The following is a 21,038-nucleotide window of genomic DNA, read 5'->3' as shown; positions in this document are numbered from 1 at the left end:
TGAAAATATCATTTTAGGAATAAAATGGTTAGAACAAGTAAAACCATATAATCTAGAAGACAAACAGTTAACAATAAATTATGAAAATAAAAGAGTAACAATAAAAAGAACCTTAGTATGAAAATATACATACTTGCAAAGATAATAATATAGGGATATTACAACAGATATTATACACCAATGATAGATACGAGAGCAGAAACTAATATATGTAAATACAATTGTTTACCAGAAGATAAATGGGAAAAATTAAAAACACCGATAGTAGTAACGAGATTTAATAATGAAGGAAACATGATCACATATAAGGCAAAAAATATAAAAGTACAAATATGGGATAAGATACTGACTATAGAGGAAATATATAACTTTGAATTAACTACAAAAGATATGTTATTAGGAATGTCATTTTTAGAAAAATTATACCCACATATAATAACAAAAACACACTGGTTGTTCACAACACCATGTAAACAAAAAATAGGAGCAAAAAGAGTAAATAACAAAAAATGAAAGACAACAGAGTAGATAAAAGGAAGTGAAAAAATTACACAAAAATTAGAAAATATAAAAGAAGAAGACCCTAAAATAGAATTAATTATATTCTCTATAGATAAAGTAAAAATAATCCAAGATAAATTAGAATTATTATATAGTGAGGATCCTTTACAAGGATGGGAGAAACATAAAACAAAAGTAAAAATTGAGCTAATTGATAATAATAGTATAATAACCCAAAAACCATTAAAGTATAATTTTAATGATTTAACCGAATTTAAGATACATATAAATGAATTACTAGATAAAGGATATATACAAGAAAGCAATAGTAAGCACACAAGCCCGGCATTTATCGTAAATAAACATAGTGAACAAAAAAGAGGAAAAAGCAGAATGGTTATTGATTATAGAAACTTAAATGCAAAAACTAAAACATATAATTATCCGATACCAAATAAAATACTAAAGATAAGACAAATTCAAGAATATAATTATTTTAGCAAATTTGATTGTAAATCAGGATTTTATCACTTAAAACTAGAAGAAGAATCTAAAAAACTAACAGCATTCACTGTACCATAAGGATTTTATGAATGAAATGTATTACCATTTGGATATAAAAACGCACCAGGTAGATATCAACACTTTATGGACAATTACTTTAAACAAATAGAAAACTGTGTAGTGTACATTGATGATATATTATTATATTCCAAAACACAAGATGAACATATAAGATTGTTAGAAAAAATTATACACATCATAGAATATTCAGGTATAAGTCTAAGTAAAAAGAAAGCAAATATAATGAAAAATCAAATAGAATTCTTAGGAATACAAATTGATAAAAACGGAATAAAAATGCAAACACATATAGTACAAAAAATAATTAACTCAAATGAACAACTAGACACAAAAAAGAAATTACAATCATTCTTAGGACTAGTAAATCAAGTAAGAGAATACATACCAAAATTAGCAGAGAATTTAAAACCATTACAATAAAAATTAAAGAAAGATATAGAATATCAGTTTGATAAAAAAGACCAAATACAAATACAAAAGGTAAAATTATTATGTAAGAACCTACCTAAACTATATTTTCCGGATGAAAATAAAAAATTTACTTATATAGTAGAATCAGACACCAGTGAAAAAAGTTATGGAGGAGTATTAAAATATAGGTATAGAGAAGGAAAAATAGAACATCATTGTAGATATTATTCAGGAACATTTACTAATACAGAAATAAGATGGGAAATATATAGGAAAGAATTATATTCGGTATATAAATGTTTATTATCATTTGAACCATATATTGTATATAACGAATTTATTATAAGAACAGATAATACACAAGTAAAATGGTGGCTAACAAGAAAAATACAAGATTCGGTAACAACAAGAGAAATAAGGAGATTGATATTAAATATATTAAATTTTACATTTACAATTGAAGTAATAAAAACTGATAAGAATGTTATTGCAGATTACCTATCACAACAAAGCTACTCAGACTGAGACTGAGGAAGAAGATACAATCGAAAAGATACTCAAATCTATTACTACACTTTGTACAAAAGTAAATAGTATGGACAACGAGATGCAAAAGCTAAAGACTAATGAAGATAATCTGAAGTTTAAAGCTAGTCAGCAGCATGACTATAAAAATGCGGAGCTACATCGATTGGAAGACGGAAAAAACCCAGAGCTAAAAGGAGACAGTGGGAAACTCCTTAAAACCCATAATGTTTGTTTAAATACAGCTGCAGGTACAAGCAAACAAGTTAGCGATAAACAACATAAAAATGCGAACTTAAACCAGCTATTCGCAATACCATTTACCCAAAGGACACCTAGACATATGTCCATAGAACCACAAACATCTACATACGCAGATAGTTTGCAAAATCAAAATGAGACAAAGACATATAACTACATCACACGAACCTATATCGAAAATATACACAAAATCCAAACTTATTTAAACCTTAACCCCAGATCAACTACAAAAGAACCAAACCAGGATTATTTGACACAAAAGCTACAAGGATATAACAAGTTATTTGCACAGCCAAAAACTAACGCTAATTTAGTAAGAACATGTTACAACTACGGACTGTTAAATACCGTATATACATACGACGGAGAAGAAGTTAGTGGAATACCAGAACTACACAAGACATTCGTCATATACAAAAGAGTTACAAAAGGAAATTTATTTTATATAAAATTCTATACAGCACCAGCAGAGATATTATACGAGGAAATAAAACCTCCAATACAGGTTATCAAGATAGGACTAACTAAAGATATGATTATACCCGAGGACATCGAACAACAAGAAGAGATATGCAAAATAGAGATACCAAGTTTTTATGTCAACAAAAGAATAATTGGTATATCAACTATCATACAGGAGCTAGCAAATAATTATTTAAACGGAAACGCTATATGGAGCTAATATGCAAGAGATCAACTAATGATTTATTCCAATTCAAGGGAGCTAAGGAAAACAGATATGGATGAAGTCTAGAGATGGATTTTGTCATTACTTAAGCCAGAAGAACGACCTACGACGAGAGCACTAAATGCATAATTTATTTCGACAGAGTTATTAACCAGATATTGCAAATTAATTGGACATAAATATCCTGATCACATAGGTTCGAAATGTAACGGTGAAGATAACATAATTTCAGATGTCGATTTAGAGTAGAAGGAGAAGATAAAAAGATAAGAACGGAAAAAGTTATGTAAGTAAAATAATGTAAAATAGTTGCAAAGTTGTAAAGTAGTCAAATAAGTACGTAGATAAGATGTAAAAAGTCATAAAAAGAATAGTGTATAGTTTGGTGTGTGTGTCATAAAGTAGGTATGCGTCTTAAAAATAGTGTGCAAATAATGACAAGTGTATATGTACATTATTAATATGTCGTAAATAGAATAGTGGTAGACAAATAAGAACTATTCATGAATAGTAGTAAATAGTAGTCATGAATAGTAGTAATAGTAGTGGACAGATGTAAAAAGCGTATTAGAGTGTGTATGTCTATATATAGACACTCAGTTGTAAACATTGGAAGACAGGCAATGCCTGATATATAAAAGACTCTTTCCAAAAACCTCTCTAAAAAATTAAGTATTTAGATAAATGGAGCAACAATCTGAAATCCAATCAGATATTTCAGATAGCATGAATAAGCAAGAAGCAAATGTATATTGTTAAAAAAATATGCAGGACTAATTTCATATATTCCTGTATATAAGTTTTCATATATTCCGGTTTCAACATTAGGATAACATAGTATAAAAGTTTTCTCCCTGTTTCCAGTGTGCTAATAAACTAGAAATCATGATTCAAATAATTGTAATAAATAATAACTAACATAAATTTATTCAATCATATATATGATATTTAGGAATATATGAAATTAGTTCCGCATATTTTTTTAACAATATACATTTGTTTCTTGCTTATTCATGTTATCTGAAATATTTGATTGGATTTCAGATTGTTGCTTCATTTATCTAAATACTTAATTTTTTAGAGAGGTTTTTGGAAAGAGTCTTTTATATATCAGGCATTGCCTGTCTTCCAATGTTTACAACTGAGTGTCTATATATAGACATACACACTCTAATACACTTTTTACATCTGTCCACTACTATTACTACTATTCATGACTACTATTTACTACTATTCATGATAGTTCTTATTTGTCTACCACTATTCTATTTACGACATATTAATAATGTACATATACACTTGTCATTATTTGCACACTATTTTTAAGACGCATACCTACTTTATGACACACACACCAAACTATACACTATTCTTTTTATGACTTTTTACATCTTATCTACGTACTTATTTGACTACTTTACAACTTTGCAACTATTTTACATTATTTTACTTACATAACTTTTTCCGTTCTTATCTTCTCCTTCTACTCTAAATCGACATCTGGAATTATGTTATCTTCACCGTTACATTTCGAACATATGTGATCAGGATATTTATGTCCAATTAATTTGCAATATCTGGTTACTAACTCTGTCGAAATAAATCCTGCCTTTAGTGCTCTCGTCGTAGGTCGTTCTTCTGGCTTAGGTAATGACAAAATCCATCTCTAGACTTCATCCATATCTGCTTTCCTTAGCTCCCTTGAATTGGAATAAATCATTAGCTGATCTCTTGCATAGTAGCTCCATATAGCGTTTTCGTTTAAATAATTATTTGCTAGCTCCTGTATGATAGTTATATACCAATTATTCTTTTGTTGACATAAAAACTTGGTATTTCTATTTTGCATATCTCTTCTTGTTGTCTGATGTCCTCGGGTATAATCATATCTTTAGTTAGTCCTATCTTGATAACCTGTATTGGAGGTTTTATTTCCTCGTATAATATCTCTGCTGGTGCTGTATAGAATTTTATATAAATTTCCTTTTGTAACTCTTTTGTATATGACGAATGTCTTGTGTAGTTCTGGTATTCCACTAACTTCTTCTCCGTCGTATGTATATACGGTATTTAACAGTCCGTAGTTGTAACATGTTCTTACTAAATTAGCGTTAGTTTTTGGCTGTGCAATTAACTTGTTATATCCTTGTAGCTTTTGTGTCAAATAATCCTGGTTTGGTTCTTTTGTAGTTGATCTGGGGTTAAGGTTTAAATAAGTTTGGATTTTGTGTATATTTTCGATATAGGTTCGTGTGATGTAGTTATATGTCTTTTTCTCATTTTGGTTTTGCAAACTATCTGCGTATGTAGATGTTTGTGGTTCTATGGACATATGTCTAGGTGTCCTTTGGGTAAATGGTATTGCGAATAGCTGGTTTAAGTTCGCATTTTTATGTTGTTTATCGCTAACTTGTTTGCTTGTACCTGCACCTGCACCTGTATTTAAACAAACATTATGGGTTTTAAGGAGTTTCCCATCGTCTCCTTTTAGCTCTGGGTTTTTTCCATCTTCCGATCGACGTAGCTCCGCATGTTTATAGTCATGTTGCTGATTAGCTTTAGACTTCAGATTATCTTCATTAGTCTTTAGCTTTTGTATCTCGTTGTCCATACTATCTACTTTTGTACAAAGTGTAGTAATAGCTTTGGGTATCTTTTCGATTGTATCTTCTTCCTCAGTCTCAGTCTGAGTAGCTTTGTCGTGATAGGTAATCTGCAATAACATTCTTATCAGTTTTTATTACTTTAATTGTAAATGTAAAATTTAATATATTTAATACCAATCTCCTTGTTTCTCTTGTTGTTACCGAATCTTGTATTTAATATATTCCACTATAAGACAATGTCCATTCTTCAAAAAATTTCCATAGGCTCGCATCCTTTGACTGCACTTCTTCCCTAGTAACTCTACGTAATAGTCTACAAACAGCATGACTATTACTTCTGGATCAGTCTTCCAATTCCCAGAGTCATCCTTAAGTTGAGTTGTTGCTTGTTGTAGGCTTCGATATTTTATGACAGAGAAGAAATATTTGGTGTTATCGTCTCCAAGTTTTATCCATGTAGCTTTGCTCCTCTGTTGAAGATAAATTTATACCTTGTAGGAGGTCTGTCTGAATTTTTGGTATTTTTCCTTCTCATCCTCCTGATAATCAACATTCATAGGATCCTGCTGTAATAGTTGTTGAGCCTTCAACATAGCTTCCTTATCCTCTTGACATTCAGAAACAATATTCCTGAAGTCCCGATTATTAAGCTCCTTTAATCCATATTTCATGATCTTTAGCTTTCTAACTACTTTTAGCATCTTACAACCTTCTACCTAAGTGTCCCATGCTTCTCTCACTTTCCCCTTAAATCTGAGCTGAGTCACTCATACACTACAAAATTGAAATGACTTCCTGTTCTATGAGTCTGCATTAGTTAGTGTCACTTTAATTGGGGCAATGATCATTTATTCTTTAAGGAAGGTACTTTACTACACTGGAACGCAGTGTGCTTAGCCATACACTGTTAATAAAGACCCTATCAATTTTTTAAAAAAATCCTCTGATTATCACTTTTATCATTCCAAGTTTATCTTTGACCCTGGTAAGACATTTCTATGAAACCACATGTTGCAATACAATTCTGAAAAATCTTCTATTTCTGACCACACCACAGGGTAGCCCCCAATCCTGTCTTCAGTTGTTAGTACTGAGTTGAAATCGCCTAGGATCATCCAAGGTAATTGACAAACCACATTGTAAGCCATAAGAGATTCCCATAACTCTTTTCTGCCTTCCTTTGTATTATAGGCATAAGCCATTGTCATGATAAATGAATGTTGCAGAGGAACACTTCTCTCTTCACAAGTAATCAACTGAGATGTTGACTCTTTTGGTGTAACTGTATAATAATCCGGCCTCCAAGTTATCCAAATCCTACCATTGTAATGAGAAGCAAGATTGGGAATGAATGGTCAGCCACCAAATATCTTCTAAGCTATCAAATCGATCTTCCCTACTTTTATTTTTGTTTCCAGTAACTCTACTAACCCAATTTTTTCATTATTACAAAATAGTTTCACCTCCTTTTGCTTATTAGGTCCATTGAGCCCTCTCACATTCTGACAAAGACAACTATACATTCCCAATATTGGGATTAGGATGGCCTCCCACTGTTTCTTCACTGTTACTGGTAGCCTTCTTATTCTTACCCTCTTTGTTCAGTACCTGAAAAGTGTCTTTACTCTCTACACGTAGTTGTTGCTCAGCTTGAGACTTCAGTGTTTTTGGAGGTGTGACCCAGACAGTGGTTGCACCCTGCTGCTAAGACTCGTCTGATCTGCCCGACTTGTGAGGATCCAACACAATTGTTGGAGGTGAGTTAGTTTGGAGTTGTTGAGCAAAAAACCATTAGAATGGTAGAGAGCTATTCAGATATAATTGTTTTGAGACACTTTCAAAGTGGTATTCTAACAAAGAAGCAATCATACTAGTGACATGTTCAACTTCAACCCACATGATTAAAGCAGTTTTTCCACTAATAAGGACATGTGAAATCGATTAGTAAGTTTAGATATTGTTGAAAATATCGTTTTCATTGTTCGAAAGTTGTTTAACATACGATTGGCTTTTGTTGATTTAAATTTTTATTTTTCTGCTTATCCTCTTCTATATGTTGTTTTACACATCTTCTGATTGAGTTAATAATACATGCTTTGCTTCCATAGAAGATGAGAAATTGCGAAATTCCTTTATGAAATGTTTGCTAAGTTTCTGTCACCTAATTCAGATTCCACTGGATTAATTTTTGACCCAAGATTATGCATATGTTTGGTCTACCGTTGAAAAGGAAAAACCTTGAATGATACCGGTATTTTTTTAAGAATACAAAGTTGCGATAAAGACTGAAATTTTGATGGCATTAATTTCGATATAGATCACCGTTGAGAACTTTTTCTGAGGTATTATGTCCCATTTTCCCTGTTTAGAATTGTTTTCTGTAACTGGCCTTCTTTGACACAGTGGTTGACTGGTTGAGGAGTTTCTCCTGACCACTGGGTCACGGGTTCGAGGCTGGTAACCCCGAGAAAAAATGGTTAAATAGGTATTCTAAAATACCTTTTAAAAAAATTGTTTTCTGTAGCTCCTAATTGTGATGCTTCAATTACACATTTTAAAATTTTTATCTCATAACAGGGAGAAATTCTATCTGAGTCAATTACAGACTAGCAACTAATTGTTGTGCATTATATAATTGCATATTTCTTGGATGGCAGGTAATGGATTGGTTTCTCATATTGCTTATTGATTATGATCTTATCACGTTTTAATTTCACATCTCAATTGCGAAAACATCATGTGTAGCTTGTGCAACCATGCTTAATTGAAACATTTTAGTTCTTGTAAGCGTCAACGATCCCATGTCTAGAATGAAACTTTTCTTAACAGTAGAAGTAGAATGAAGATCTGATGTCAGTATAGAAAATATTTTTAAATGAATCTATGAAGGATACATATTTAATTGTGCCACAACTAGATGATGATAACTAAGGTTTACCAATTGGTTGTTAAATTGAATATAAGGTGAGTTTTCAATTCTATTGAAACATATAGATTTCCTTACAAATATTTATGTAGGCTGGGGATATTCTTGAAAGCATAAGAAGAAAGAATATGCATCAATCATCCATGGGAATGTATACTTACGAGGAGACAATGGTCATCACCACATCTATTTGTTAGGACATAAAAAGAACATGTCTAAGGTATGGAAAGTCGTGCAAGATTCTGTTACATCAATATGAACAGAACTTTTCTTTCAGAACTTCTCCTCCTTACTTTCCTAACTGGCCGGTGATATAACTATTGCAATTTAACAGTCCGTTAAATCGGAAAAGATTTTACTGTTAGTACTTTTCTTTCTTCATTATTTTTTACTCTTGCTCTTCTTTCAAACATGTTCTCAGGTCGAGGGTCTATCGAAAACAACCTATTTGCCCCTTCAAGGGTAGTGGTAAAGTCTGCATACACCTACCCTCCTCATACCCCACCTATGGTACTATACTGGATATGTTGTAGTTGTTAGTACTAGCTAGTATGTTGTATTTTACTTCTTAGAATTGACAGCATAACAAAGAAAGAGTCATCTCTTATTAATTCTAGTTTTAGCTGATGGATATAAGCTGTTCAAAATATGATGTTGTCTTACTACGCTTAGTTGCATTTAATGTCCAGATAAGTTGACAGTTAATTTTGTGGAGTTCTCCTTTGCTTGTCTATTAGGTTGATTTGGTCGTTGATCGATTGTTATTTTAGGAGTTTTTCGATCTTTTCTATGTTCTTAAACTTCAGTCAACTAAATTCATGAATTGTCAGCTATATATATAGATGTGTGTGGTCTGTAATTGTAATATGGGGATTGGCTAAGAGTACTAAAATTTCTTTTTGATTACTTTCAGTAAGAAGGCTGTGATTTCCAACTCGTACAGCCGTCTACTAGTTCCTTGAGATGAAGCATGACTTGTTGGAACACACAGGTACATGAGCTTAAAGTTGTTTAATGTAACACACGAGACATATCAGGATTTCTGGAGCAATATGTTAGCCTCGCGAACCTACAACTTATGGATTTTGATAAATAACAATTAACCAAATATTATGTCTACAGAATCAATGAGAACAGATCACAAATAAGGAAGGAAGCACAAGAGATTGAATTCATCCAAAGGAGAAATTCAAGGACAATTGATTTACTCTCCTGTAATCAAGCAACGTAATCAAATCAACAAAACCAACATCAATGGAAGACAACTCAGAGAATCTTCAAGACCAAGATTGATAGGCAAAATCAAATCAGAGAATCTTCAAAACCAAGCTACTGGACAAAGTTTCACAAATCAAGGAATCTGGAAAGGAAGGCAAATCTTGTCAAGAAGAAAGAAGATCATGAACATATATGATATGGACTTGATCACAATCTACCCTAAATCAGACTCAATCAAGGAATTCACTACAAATCCTTGATTGAATGAAATACCCATGGGTTTTCCTTAAAAGAGCAAAGAGCTAGATTATACAAACCAGCCTTAGGATTAGAGGAAGTCCACGCACTTCACTTAAACTATTGTACTATCTTTCTTTCATCTTTCATAAAACATTTGTACTCTCTGTGTATGAAACTATGATTTTGGATTTGCTGGATGACTTGTTTATCAAATTGGACAGATAAAAAGGTTGCCAGATTCTATTTGTTCATTGTATAACTTGGAGACACTCCTCTTGTCATATTGTTATTGTCTTGAGGAGCTACCGCTGCAGAAGGAGAAGTTGAGTAACTTGTATCATCTTTTTATAACCTACACTTCTCGCTTGAAGATGTCACTACATCTGAGCAAGTTGAAAAGCCTCCAAGTGCTAGTGGGAGCCAAGTTTCTTTTAGGAGGTCGTGGTGGTTTGGAAGATTTGGGGGAAGTACAGAACTTGTATGGATCTATGTCAGTTTTAGAGTTGCAAAATGTGGTAGATAAAAGGGAAGATCTGAAGGAAAAGATGAGAGAGAAGAACGATGTTGAGAAGTTATCTTTGGTGTGGAATGAAAGTAGTACTGTCGACAATTCACAAACTGAAAGAGACACAAAAGAACTACCAGTCACCGGATATAGAGGGACAAAATTTTCAAATTGGCTAGCTGATCCTTTGTTTCTTAAGCTGGTGAAATTTGTCTATTAACAACTGCAAGAACTGTGATTCCTTGCCATCACTAGGACAACTCCCTTCTTTGAAATTCCTTTCCTTTAGTGAGATGCATTGAATAACAGAGGTCACGGATGAATTCTATGGCAGTTCATCCTCCAAAAAGCATTTTAACTCTCTTAAGAAACTTGAATTTGCAAAGATGCCAGAGTGGAAGCAATGGCACGTACTAGGAAGTGGTGAGTTCCCTATACTTGAATACCTTTCAATTAAAAATTGTCGGAAGTTGATGGGTAAGTTGCTTGAAAATCTTTGTTCTCTGACAGAATTGAGTATTTCAAAATGTCCTGAACACAATTTTGAGACTGAACTGTTTACATTCCAACTTTAGGGTATGAAGTAGATTGTTGAATTATCTATTGCTCATTGTAACTCTCTTACCTCCTTACCTTTTAGCATACTGTCGAGTACCTTGAAAAGAATAAGCATAGATCATTGCCAGAAATTGAAATTGGATCTGCCAGTTGGTGAGATGAATTATTGTAACATGTTTCTCGAGGAATTGAGACTGGAAGAACGTGATATATCACCTGAGTTGCTTCCAAGAGCATGCGAATTGACAGTTGGCGGTTGCCCCAACCTTACTAGGTCTATGATTCCTACTGCCCCTGAAAGGATCTCTATTTGGAGTTGTGTGAATCTTGAAAAAAATTTGGTGGCATGTGGGGGATCTAGATGACGTATTTGCAAATATAGGACTGTTCGAAGCTGAAGTAGCTGCCAGAATGTATGCAGGAACTCCTTCCATCTCTTAAGAAATTGGAACTGTGGTATCCAGAAATAGAGTCAAGTCCTTTCCTGAAGGAGGATTGCCCTGCAATTTACAAGTCCTTACTATGGTCGATTGCAAGAAACGGGTGAATGGACGAGAGGAGTGGCTTTTAGCGAGACTCAGAGAGTGAGTGATCCAACATGATGGCAGTGACGGAGAGATGGAACATGATGGCAGTGACGAAGAAATCAAACATGATGGCAGTGACGAAGAGATAGAACATGATGGTAGTGAGAATTTATCTGTCAAATCGTCACTCAAATCAAATTAGGAGGGGGTGGGGGTTGTACATCTAAAGTCTGGTTATTTCAGGACGAGTTTTAATACCATATGCTCTGATATGAAATGCCGCATAAGCTTTGGTACACCACTATTCTCTGTTCAACTGTGTTTGAATGTGAACTTGCAACATTCTTGTTGGGCTTTCACCTTGCTGGGAATTTAAATTACTACTCTTTGCAGATTGAGCTTGACTCACAGACATTAGCTAATCTCACACACACAGAGACCTGTCTCCACTCACCTCTTTGGTTGCATGTTATTGATGAAGAGCTTTACACAACTCAGAAATTAAGCATATTTATCCGAAGGCAAAACATGTAGCTGTGCTTGCAAAATGTGGCACAACTTTAACAGAATGAATGTCACACTTGGTTCCCTCTACAATACATTATTCCCCGCCTTATGTCTTTACTACTTTTAATAACAACTATTCCAAGCCACCTTTGACACGAACAGTCCCTTCATGTAAACTGTCCATTCAAGTTTATGCGAATAAATATAGCATCGGCTCAAGGAAAAAAAAAAATAAGAAGAGAGATTACATAGTATAACCACACATAGTAAGACAGCAAAGCTAATATGACACACACAAGGGCAACCTTAGTAGATAAGTATGGTGCACCTGAACTGGTGGTCTTTTTGTAAAACTACGTATTTTATGAATATATTTTCTAGAATTGATTTAATATTACTTGTTGATTGTGGAGATTTCAAGAAATAATATTTGTTGGGTGTTTGGTGAAAAAAGTAGATCATTTGTTGCTGCATTGTCTATTATATATTGAAAAGGAGACGAAGGAGACTCTGAGCTCTACAAATTTTATTTGTCAAACATATATAGGCAATTGTAACACAATTTGTGTTAGTTGACACAATTCATAGGCTGTTAGGATATTGACAGATTCCAATAAGTAACGTGTGGTAAATCTAGTACCATACTTTTTAATTAGGAATATTAATCTACCCAATCTTCAATTACTTACAAATTGAAGTAAACATGATTTTTAACAAGAATCTCTTTTACTGAAAATTGATTTCCTTGTTAACAAAATGTGAAGAAGGTAAATTCAACTCGAAGGTCATTCAAAATTGCTAATCCGAATTTAAGTTAAAAGATAATATTGTTATTTTTTGTTATAGACATGTTGGCAAAATCACATCATAGGTGGTACACTATTGAAACCTTTTCTAATTTTAAGTTATACTATAGTTTTATGTTGAACTTTTAAAAAGTTAATCCAAACACCCTCTTAAACTTTTAAAGTAATTCTAATTAATAAGATACTAGTTATTCATTTGTAATACATTATCTTGATGTGATTATAAAAACTTTATTTATAAATATGATTATTTGAATTGTTTATTTCAAAATTCCAAAATATTTTTGATAAGAAGTAAATAGGTTTTCTTTCTTTATTTTTAAAATTTAAATTTTGAGTTTCTTTTCTTACAAAAAACGTACAAAATTTATATAAAATAATAAAAAAGACAACTTTAAATTATTATTATTATGTCTATGTGTACATATGCATATATTTAATGTCTCTTATTAAAATTTATCTTTAGGTCACTAATTATATCATTGTAGTCTTTGAGTCATAGATAAGTTGTTCTTAGTACCTTTTATGTTACATGGTATTAGACTTAGGTTCATCCTTATGGCCTGAGTGTGAAAGGGGAGGGGGGTATTAGAGTGTATTAGGGTCTCACATTGATGATTGGTGGTTTATTTATATGGACTTGGGCAATCCTCCCCTTATAAGCTAGCTTGGGGTTGAGTTAGGCCAAATGACGTAAATTTCCGTAAGCGATGTTGATAAATAGATGATGTACCACGGATTTACGGTACTTGTAATACATTAAACTTGAAGTTTTGCATGTTTGCAAATACTTGTTAGTAGATTTGATGGTATTTTATTCTATGTTTTGTAAGAAAATAGGTTTTGGCTGTTCAGGTTGAAGATTGCAGTGAAGCAGCAGGTTTTTGGAGTCCTACGAGTTGACCTACAAGTCGTAGACTTTTCTACAATCCGTAGCAGTGATTTGTAGAAAAGGACTACATATTTTTAAGCTAAGCATGGAATCACGAGAGAGGACTACGAGTCCTAGCAAATTTTATGATCTTTAGGTCCAAGTCATAGAAAAGATTACAGATTTTGGGTTCCAGTAGTAGGACTACAATCAACCAAGACAGATCATGCAAAGTTCTATGAGCCGTAAAATGTGTCCATAGAAAGAGTCTAGAGATATATTGAGAATGTTATTTTTCACGAGATGTATCTATGATCCGTAGAAACACCTACGAGCCGTGGAAAGTGATTCGTAGAAAGGAATGTCGAATTTTACTTTTTCTATGTTTATTTTATTTAGGATTAGATTTCTATAAATAGTCGTGTTTTATTTATTTTATTAAGTTCGTACAGTTTGGAGTTTTTGTTCTAAATATTAATTTGTGAAACACTTTTTTCATTTTGATTCTTGAATCGTTAGTTTATATTACATCGTTTGTTCATCAATTCAAGATTCTGGAACTGAATTACTCTAATTGTAAGTGTAATGACCCGGGAGGTCATTTTTGGAAACTTTGAACTATTGATTTAACTAAGGTTAATTAATTAGCAGGAAATTTTTAAATAATTAATTTAGTTGGTGGTTAATCGACTGAATCCATAATTTATTTAATACTCTTTACCACTTCTCCCATATAATTAAATTAAGTTAGCGGGATTTATCACTTTTAATACTTAATTACTATTAGAAAAAAAGGGAGAAAAGGTCTAGCGAAAACTTACCTGCCCGTCGCACAAGTGCTGCCATTCAGGTAGCCATTCCAATTTTATGTTGTTGCAATTGTGATTTCTTTTCTATTTAATGACGAGGCTTCCCGTGAATCTATCAATAATAAAAAGAAATTATTGGTCATTAGTTAGTAATCATTGGCAAAGCAAAGATACTGCATAATTGGATGTTTTGTATTCCGTTTTGTTAAGGTTACAGGTGGTGAAATTATTGGTTTTTATTTTAAAATTTTCAAGTGGTTATTACCTTATAAATTGAAGTTTGAATATATGGATATATGTTATTAACTATTAAGTGCATTTTATTATATGAACACCATTAATTGGTAAATTTAGGCTTAATCCTAGGCTTAAAATATAGGGATATGAGATTTGACATATTAATTGGCATCAAGATTAATACTTTATTATGGATTTGTGTGAGCTTTTGGGTCTAGGCTAGACATATGTAATATGAGTGTTGTTAGTTTTGAAATCTTATTGTGATTATTTATTTGAATAGATCGCATTGATTTAGAATCCCAACGAAAAGGGAAGGCTCAAGTCCCGGAGTGATTGTTCGATTATTTCAGGCAAGTGAATTTCTTAACCCTTGTTAAATGTATAGAATTGTGTATTTCCTTGTGGTATGTATTGGGGAGTAATGGAAGTTGGTGATCGGTTGACTTGTTCATATTGAATAATACTAGTGATGAAAAAAGGGTAACAAAAGTCAACATAATTAATTATTGGTGTGTGATGCATTGAGAATGATTTGAAAGGTTTATTGATTCATTGTTGATGTTGTATCACGATTAAATTGATGTGAATTATGCATTGATATGTAAATGATCATATTCTCATTAATTGTGTGAACATGCCATCTCCATTGGTTCCGAGACATGATTGGGAGAAGTATTATGTGAATTGAGGAAGAATAAGAAATTAAAGATGATGTATCATTTCGAGGGACGTGTCGCGCGTTGTGACAAAATTATGATTTGAGAGACGTGTCGTACTCTGTGACGAATTCTATTATCGAGGGTCATGTCACACACCATGATAGATGCATGGACATATATATCCCGCATGGGTCCCAAAATGCATCACATACTTGTCATTGCATATCTTATCATTGTGAACTTGTGAGTTCTTTTCTATGGAACTTGTGATTAATAAACTTTATCATGTGTTTTATTGATATGAGATTTTCAGAGTGTTGTCATTGAGCTATGAGCTATGTAAATTGTGAATTGTTAAGTTGCACTGATTTTATACATATTGTAGTTGTGGAGGTTTGGTTGGAGTGTAAGGAGTACCTGTATTCTATATTCTTAGCTTTGTGTTTAAGAGTTTTCTTGTTGAGTACCGTGTGGTTTGGTACTTACCCCTTACTTCTACAGTTGTGTAGGTTACGAGCTCAGATCTTCGTGATACCCTCTTTTCCCTTCTTGTCTGAGGCTTTTTGTGGAGATTTGTAAGGTAGTTGTTTGTCATCTCAGAGGACCCTCTTACTCCTGTTTATGATTTTTTCTACTTTAGAGATAAAATTATTTGAGACTTACATTTTTTCATTCAAATCTATTGTAATACATTAGAGGCTTGTGCACGTGACAACCAAGTTTTGTGGATTTAGTAAAGTTGACGTGTTATCCGCATTGTGTAATTGTTATTAAACTTTAATTTTCATTTTTATTTCCACATTTTATCATAATGGTTGGGTTTTAGGTTGACTTATCTTGGTAGGATAAGATGAGTGCCATCATATCCATTTTTGGGTCGTGACAAATGGTATCAGAGCCCCATGTTAATAGGTCTCACGTGTATACAAGCCATGTCTAAGTAAAGTCTCAAGGATCAGTACGGAGACGTCTGTACTTACCTTTGAGGGGTTATGAAGACTGTTAGAAAAAAATCTTTTTGTTCATTCTTTCTCATCGTGCATGGTAACCTTCTTTAGTAATGAGTTTTTGCGTGTTCTTTTGACAGATAACGAGGACTAGAGTTATTGTTGCTGGTGGTATAGGGGAGGCAATTCCTGAGACAGTTGTTGAGGCCCCATTTCGGTATAGGGATAGAGCTCGATCTTGAGTTCGTGCCCATGGAGCGGCACTAGCCAGAGGTCGTGCCTGTGGAGCAGCACCAGTGAGAGGTCATGCTAGAGAAGCCTCTCTAGAGCCTCAAATTATTGTTTGAGAGAGTCAGGTTCCTCCAGAGCACGCAACCACACCTTTGCTTCAGAATACCTTATTGAATGTGTTTATTGTGCTCAAGAGTTTTACAGAGGGTAATTGTGCGATCGGCACACCACAAGACTGTTATACTAGAGTGGGGGCTCAAACTCTAGAGCAACATGAGACTTCAGTTATTCAGGATCCGGTGGGGTAGCCACCAGTGGGTCTTGTGGTTGGAAATGATCTCGCAACGACATTTAGAGGTCAAGCTGCACCTTTGGTTGTTCTGACAGAGGATAAGCAACACATGTATGAGAAATTCTAAAAGATGGACCCACCCTATTTTTAGGGTGGGAAGAGAGAAGTCAGTCATGAGTTTCTGACCACATGCCGAGATTTACTATAGGTGGTTAGGTTAGTTGAGTTCGGTATGCTACAATCCACCTTCGTGGGCTAGTGAGAGAGAGGTGGGAGAGTTTATTCGGGGTCTTTGCTAGTTGGATCTCCTCCAGTGCCATATGATATATTTTCAAGTGTCTTTCATGAACGCTTCATCCCTTGGAGCGTGAGAGATGAGTGTCGTTTAAGGTTCGAGAATCTAAAACAAGATAGCTTATTTGTTGTAGAGTATGAGGCTTGTTTTTGCCAATTGTCTAGGCATGCTTTGACCATTATTTCGGATGAGACAGAGAGGATTTGTAGATTCTTGAGGGGCATGAATTTCTCTATCAGATAGGCGGTGCTCAGGGCATCTTGAGAGGGGGCTTCCTTTTCATCCATTGTGAGTGCCGCCAAGGAGAAGGAATTGATGGAGAGAGAGGAGTTTAGGGACTCTAAGAGGGCAAGTACATTCTGGTGCCTCATAAGGAGGCAAGGAATTTCATAGGGGGAGTGGTTCCTTCCAGCATCGGGGACCCATCATGCATGTATGATGACATCCGAGGGTGGTCAAACACCTTATGGATCTTATAATACGGGTCAAGGCTCATACGGTTCACAACAGCAACCTACGGAGCGACGCAGTTATGGTGGTTCTTCTGGATCAGCACAACAATTTTAGAGTCAGGGATTTTTCTTTAGTTGTGGAGATCCTGATCACATGATGTGACACTGCCCTTGGCAGAGGGGTTAGGGAGAACCCAAACCTAGCTTTTTAGTTCAGACTAGACCCCCGGCATAATCGATCAGAGGCTGAGGTAGATTTTAGTCAGGTAGAAGTATTAGAGTTTCTGGTAGTGGTACTGTAACTCACTGGAGTGGGGGTAGAGGTGTCACCCAAGCTAGAGGTGGCAGAAGGGGCCAGTTTTATGCTATCTCGGGGAGACCCAAGATGGAGGTTTCTAATGTTATAATTATAGGTATCGTCCCAATATATCATCGATCTGCGTCTGTATTATTTTATCCTATACTCTCTTATGTGTCTACCTACTTTTCTATTGGAATTGATATGATGTGTGATAGCATGCATGTACCTATTTGTGTTTCTACACCCGTGGGTGAGCCTTTAGTAGTGCATAAAGTGTATCGATCATGTCTTGTTTCTCTGGTGGAGTATGACACTTGGGTAGACTTGATTATTATGGGATGGTATATTTTGATGGTATCTTTGTTATGGATTGACTTTCTTCTTATAATGTTATTCTTGATTGTAATGCTAAAACCGTGACCTTAGTGATGCCTAGTGTTCCAAGGGTTGAGTGGAGGGGTGTTAGTGGTTCTTACCCTAGAAAGGTTATCTCCTTCATCCACGCTCAAAGATTGGTAGAGAGAGGGTATTTGTTTGACTTAGCCTTTATTTGGGACACTATTGTCGAGCCACCTCCCATGGATTCTATTCCCATAGTTTAGGAGTTTCCAGATGTGTTTCGTGCTGATCCTCCAAGTGTTCATCCCGATAGAGATATTGATTTCTCTATGTATTTAGAGTCGATCACTAAGCCCATATTTATTCCTCCCTACCGTATGGATCCAATAGAGTTGACGAATCATTTACATGATTAGTTGAGTAAGGGGCTCATTCACCCTAGTGTGTCACCTTAGGGTGCCCTAGTGTTATTTGTGAAGAAGAAGGATGAGACTATAAGGATGTGTATTGATTATAGACAGTTGAACAAGGTAACGATGAAGAATAAGTATCCTCTTCCGCGTATTGATGACTTATTTGATCAGTTTCAAGGAGCATCATTTTTCTTTATGATTGATTTGAGGTCCAGGTATCATCAAATGAAGATTAGGGCATCAGATATCACTAAGGCAACTTTTCGAACTCTATATTGGTATTATGAGTTCCTAGTGATGTCCTTTTGATTGACAAACGCCCCTACAACATTCATGGAGTGTATGAATGGGGTGTTTCAACCATATCTTGATTCTTTTGTGATTGTCTTCATTGATGATATTTTGGTTTACTCCAGAAATGAGGAGGACCACGTTCGACATTTGAGGATTGTACTTCAACGGTTGAGGTAGCAGAAGTTGTATGCCAAGTTCTCAAAGTGCGAAATCTGGCTTAATTATGTGGCATTCTTAGGACATGTGGTGACAAAAAAGGGTATTTGTGTGGATCTAGCCAAGATTAAGGTAGTTAGAGGTTGGTCACGTATCAAGATTTAGAGTTTTATGGGATTTGTAGTCTATTACTGATGGTTTGTTCAGGGTTTCTCTACTATTGTAGCTCTATTGACCAAATTGACTCAACAGAGTCTGGGTATTCAATGGTCCCATGAGTATGAGGAGTGCTTTGAAAAGCTCAAGAATTTATTGGCTTCAACTCCTATGTTGATTGTACTCGAGGATGGCGTGGATTTTGTTGTTTATTGTTGTAACATCCCGCCTTAGAAAGAGCTAAAATTAGAAAGAATTAATTTGGAAAGAGAAAAATCTGAAATTTTACAAGTTATGCTTAAGTTATGAGTTCTAGATCAACTTCAAATGACCATAGCTTTCAGTATAGAATGAGTTAGGTGGCCCATAAGATATAAAATGAAAGGTCTTGGAATCCTCTTTACAATTCCACCAAGTTTGCTAATTTTCGAGCTTGTATAAGGGAGATATGGTTGTTTAAAGTTAGGTTGTTCAATTAAGGAAGTTACCCAAAAATATGAGGGGTATTTTGGTCTTTTCCTTACCCCATCAACTTAAAACTAATTATGGTAATATGCAAGGGTCTAAACTAAATTGATTCAGTTTTCACAATTCTAATTTATGCCAAGGTTTTAGAAAAAGAGTTCAAGAAAAGAAAAGAGAAGAAAAGAAGAGAAGATCCAAGGCGTTTGTCAAGTTCTTGAAGTTTAGTTGCGGATTTTTGCCAAGGGTTTGATCCCTAAGAGGTATGTGAGTTCTCATAGTGTTGGGTTCATTAATCCACACACCAATCATGTTATTTTCAGTGATATTTCATTCTTGAAGTTGAAGGATTTTAGTTTTTGAAGTGTTTTCTTGAAATTCCATTTACAATCTTGATTGTTGGGGTTTTGATGGGTTCTTGAGATAATCGTATGGAGTTTAAGAGCTATTTTTGAGTATATTATTGTGTACTTTTGTTGGGTATTTGAATCTAAGTGATTGGGGAAGAAACCATTCGATTCTAGGTGAATTAGGGTAAAAAAATGAGTAAGAAATTCGTTGGGGTTTTCTGGGCAAGGGCTGGCGCACCACCCCACCAACGCTCCAGCAGAGAGGCTTTGTAGTTTCGAGATGGGCGCCCTACACTAGCCAGTGCGGCCCAACTACTGTTCTGTAGTTCAAGGGCTGGTGCCTTGCGCCACTCAGTGCACCAAGGTCAGCTACCCTCACCAGTTCTCTGTCGTTTAGCCCGTCTGAGTTCTTTCAAAGGGTACCTTTACTCCCCTTTGATTCTAACTACTCTAAACTAATTCTAAAAATCTAGAAATCATTCCTTACATGAAATCATAACCTTGAATTCACAATTCAAATTCAAGGTCGAGCTAAGATTCAAGTCTTGAGAGTTCTTTCGAGTCTTTTGAGAAGTCTTTTGCAAACCATTTTAGTCTTGTTTTAAGACCTGGGAATTTTAGTTTGAGGAAGAGTAGAGTTGAGTTCATTTTCTTTAAAATGATATATGGAAACTAAGTATTCTCAAGAGAGATGTTTTTACATTTAAAAAAAGAGGAAACACTGATTTCCAAAAGAGTTCATGAGCAGTTTTAAGTACTATCACTTTTTAGAGAAAACCTTTTGAGTAATAATCTCAAAGTTGAGGAAGAGTAAATGTTTTCTTAAAAACATATGAGCTAAGTATAGTTTGGGAGTAGTATTGAGCACTGATATGAGGGAGAGTTCTAACAACTAACAACCCCCAAA

At 34.4% G+C, this 21,038-nt stretch overlaps 3 pseudogenes; 2 read left to right on the top strand and 1 right to left on the bottom strand.

Annotated features, from left to right (window-relative positions):
• The first annotated feature begins 1,978 nt into the window (after positions 1 to 1,978).
• On the top strand, positions 1,979 to 3,220 carry LOC125817158 (uncharacterized; annotated as a pseudogene).
• A 1,234-nt stretch (positions 3,221 to 4,454) lies between these two features.
• Positions 4,455 to 5,696, bottom strand: LOC125817157 (uncharacterized; annotated as a pseudogene).
• Positions 5,697 to 9,473: 3,777 nt separating this feature from the next.
• Positions 9,474 to 11,753, top strand: LOC125817068 (putative disease resistance RPP13-like protein 1; annotated as a pseudogene).
• Positions 11,754 to 21,038: the final 9,285 nt, after the last annotated feature.

This window comes from Solanum verrucosum, unplaced genomic scaffold (assembly GCF_900185275.1).
Source record: "Solanum verrucosum unplaced genomic scaffold, falcon-dt-bn FXZP01000094.1, whole genome shotgun sequence".
Taxonomy (NCBI): Eukaryota; Viridiplantae; Streptophyta; class Magnoliopsida; order Solanales; family Solanaceae; genus Solanum; species Solanum verrucosum.
Note: the sequence above shows the minus strand (reverse complement) of the source record. Positions and strands in the feature narration are given on the sequence as shown.